This window comes from Priapulus caudatus, unplaced genomic scaffold (assembly GCF_000485595.1).
Source record: "Priapulus caudatus unplaced genomic scaffold, Priapulus_caudatus-5.0.1 Scaffold101, whole genome shotgun sequence".
NCBI classification, from domain to species: domain Eukaryota; kingdom Metazoa; phylum Priapulida; class Priapulimorpha; order Priapulimorphida; family Priapulidae; genus Priapulus; species Priapulus caudatus.
Window position 1 is genome coordinate 151,436 of NW_014577162.1, and position 3,503 is coordinate 154,938.

The 3,503-nt window shown below is 51.3% G+C and overlaps 1 protein-coding gene across 2 annotated transcripts in view; it reads right to left on the reverse strand.

Moving 5' to 3' along the window:
- LOC106805136 (epidermal growth factor receptor kinase substrate 8-like protein 1) overlaps positions 1-3,503 on the reverse strand; it is a 62,533-nt gene that overhangs the window by 34,284 nt on the left and 24,746 nt on the right. The gene's annotated exons all lie outside the window — the stretch shown is intronic.

A 3,503-nucleotide genomic window follows, 5' to 3' on the forward strand; every position in this document is an offset into this window, starting at 1 on the left:
GTCAGTGTCTAGGCTGTCACAATGCGCAAGGATTCAGGGATTAATGACCAGGCTTCCAGCTACACGGCGCCATCTCGAGTCACGGCTCTCTTTGACCTCCGTCCCGCCGCTGACTCTCCCGTCCCTGTTTCATACATTCTCCTGACACCGGTTGCGTTCTCGCATTGCCATAACTTTCCCTGGCGTGTGGGGTTTCGCCCGCTTACAATATATATCAGATATAAATAATATGGGTACATTATAACACCATAAAGTGTGTGTAAGTTACCTATTATGTACTCCTGGTATCGGTACTCCTGGTACTATCGTACGTGTCTAGGCAAACGACAAATCTGAGTGCAAATTGGTATATTGGTGGCCGGCCGAGCAAGAGGTGTTGTGGGGGCTGAAAATGGTAGGGCAATGTGTTTGAAAAGAAGTCGAAGGGGTTGCATCGACCTTTATATTACCGGGCTATTCGGTTTCTTTCAATGTATTGACCAACACTGTGCTTACTAAAATCTGTGACTCGGTTTACACAGTAACTTCCGTACGTCAATTCCGAACGTCTTAGTGGAGCCTAGATAAAGGTTCCCATAGACGGACTCTACAGTGGATACCGGTTTATATTTCTGTTATACGAGATATAATTTAAAACCCCTCTTTCACCGAGTTAATTTCAGGCTTAATTCATGCTCGTGCTACCAAGCACAGACATAAATAAGAGCCGGTTCGGTACTTGTCATATAGTCTACCCTCACTCAACGCGACCACAGGGCATTTAACAGCACAACCCGTCAGTTATGTACGCTAAGCGAGGCACTAGTTCACAGTCTGCACTACAGTCGACGATCTCTCCTTTATTCGAACCTGTCTCTCCCGATCTCCAGAGCACAACCCTCTAATACCCGCTCCTATTATAGTTCGTAGAAAGAAAGAAAGAAAAGAAAGACAAAAGGCGCCGCCTGCGCTCTCGGCAGAGAAACCGCCCGCGGTGAAATGAATGCAACTATCCGCGCACGCACGCACGCACTCACACACGCACGCACGCTCGCACGCACGCACACTCACACGCACGCACGCACGCTCGCACGCACGCACGCTCGCATGCACACGCACGCTCGCACGCACGCAGCCACGCACACACGGACGCACGCTGGAACGCCTGCTCACACGCACACCCAAGCCTGCCCGCACGCCCGCACGCACACACATCGTCTACGGAAGGAACTTCTCTTCCCGTCTGCTCAACAGGTGCGTGCGTGCGCATACACACATGCCCGCGGTATGCCGCACGAGAGTCTCGCAGAAGCAGACGAGACTGCGTGCGGTGAGCTCAGTCACGCCACCTTGCGTGTTGGCACGTCATTAAACTTACGCTGATACTTGTACATTACGCCTTGCACGTCAGCGCCTCCGGCTGGTAACCAGGGTGGGAGTCCCTTTATACATCGTGTCCCCGATTCCCCATCCCCATAGTTACACGCGTGCGTATGCGCGCGTACTGCACGCGTGCATTTGCGCGCGTGCTTATACGCGTGAGTGTGCACAGTTTCAGCATACGTGTGTGTGTGTGCGCGTGCGTGTGTGTGTGTGTGTGCGTGCGTGTGTGTGTGGGCGCTCATGTATTTGCTTGCATTCTCGTTTCGCGAGCAAGTGGGTGACATCTTCGTGCTGCCAATATATCAAAAGAGGGGCTGACAAATCAAGGCGCCGACGAAGGTCAGCAGAAATCTCAACGATTCCTGTTTCAGCTAATGACGGCACGTACGGCGCAGATTACGTGTGAAAGCAGTAGTCGTGCTCTGCGCTAAAATGCACTTACAAGGTCAAGTGCTCCGCACAGGGTAACAACACCGGTAATTGCCGGTGCATTTTTGCGTTTTACCATCGCCGTAAACTATAGCTAGAGCGCTCGTGTGCGGTTCAGGATATGTATGATAGCTGCACGGGGATATATTAGCCCGACGAGGCTGTGCGACTGATTGTCTATATTATAATATACAATCATACTTCTAACCCTAGCAGGAGCGTTTCTTGGAGCTATGGGATATATTATGATGGCCATCAGGGTAGGGTCTCTGCACTGCACGAGAGTGCGGTATAGGAAATATAAATTTTATGCAAATGTTTCACGTGCATTCAGTGCGTGCGTGAGTAGCTTCGCACGAGCAGCCATTGTTTGCTACGGTAGTTTCTTTTGGGGCTTTTGTTTTGACGCTTTCTGTTGTTGATGTTGATGTTGATGTTGTTGTTGTTGTTGTTGTTGTTGTTGCTGCTACTGCTGCTGTTGCTGATGCTGATGCTGCTGCTGCCGCCGCTGCTCCTGCTGCTGCCGCCGCTGCTCCTGCTGGTGGTGGTGGTAGTGGCTGTTGATGTTGTTGTTGTGTTTGGTGTTGTTGTAATTGTTTTTTTGTTTTTGTTGTGTTGCTGCTGCTGCTGCTTTTGTTGTGGTTGTTTTTGACTACTGTAAAAGGGCTTCCCACCCATGGGTGTGCCCCAGCGATAAAACGCCATAGTTATATATTGATACATCGACACTACTAGTACTACAGTACATCCTTACTTGATGCATTCCTGAGAGCAATGCTCACATATCAACCTTGACACCGCCCTGTGATTCGGAACCCGTGATAAACACTCACCAACCTGACCCGCTATCCCGCCTCGCTAATATTGACACATCTATAACTTCGTCTCTTGAACTGACTCTAACTGACGTGTCCCTTGGTAATATTTACTCATCCACACCCATCCATCTCTGTCCCTCGGGCAAACACGACAAACGCTCTGTCAAGCTGACCTATTGTGCTGCCCTCTGGTTACCGTTGACGATTCCACAGCATTGACGGATCCGGGAACGGGGCCAGTGGGGCCCCACACCCACCAGCGTAAAAGCCACCAGCGTGAGGGGGGTCTGAGGTTACATTTGCCCCAATGTTATATCCCTTATTGGAATCCAGCCGCGTGTTTTAGTACTTCAAGTGACAATTAATAGTCTTCAGGCCGCTAGTGAGAACCAAATTTAGGAAACATTAATTAAAATGTTCGCGAGGTCTGAAATGCACGTAATTAAATGACTGTTACGTGATTTTCTTATCTTACTCGGTTCCCTCTATGGATTCTAGTACGGAGGGAGGGGGTATGGACCCCATTCCTCCCTCCTAAGATCCGCTAGCGATGCACGGTTTTCTCCCACCGACCAACTCCTCCCCTTCCCCAGCCCCTCCCGGCCAGCCCCCTAACCCCATCCCCAATCCCACTATACCGACCATCTGCTCCCCTTCCCCTATCCCCTCTCTCCCGACCAGCCCCCTACCCCCATCCACAATCCCACTACCGACCAACTCCTCCCCTTCCCCTACCCCCTCTCCTGACCAGCCTGCTACCCCCATCCACAATCCCACTACCGACCAACTCCTCCCCTTCCCCTACCACCTCTCCTGACCAGCCTGCTACCCCCATCCACAATCCCACTACCGACCAACTCCTCCCCTTCCCCTACCACCTCTCCTGACCAGCCT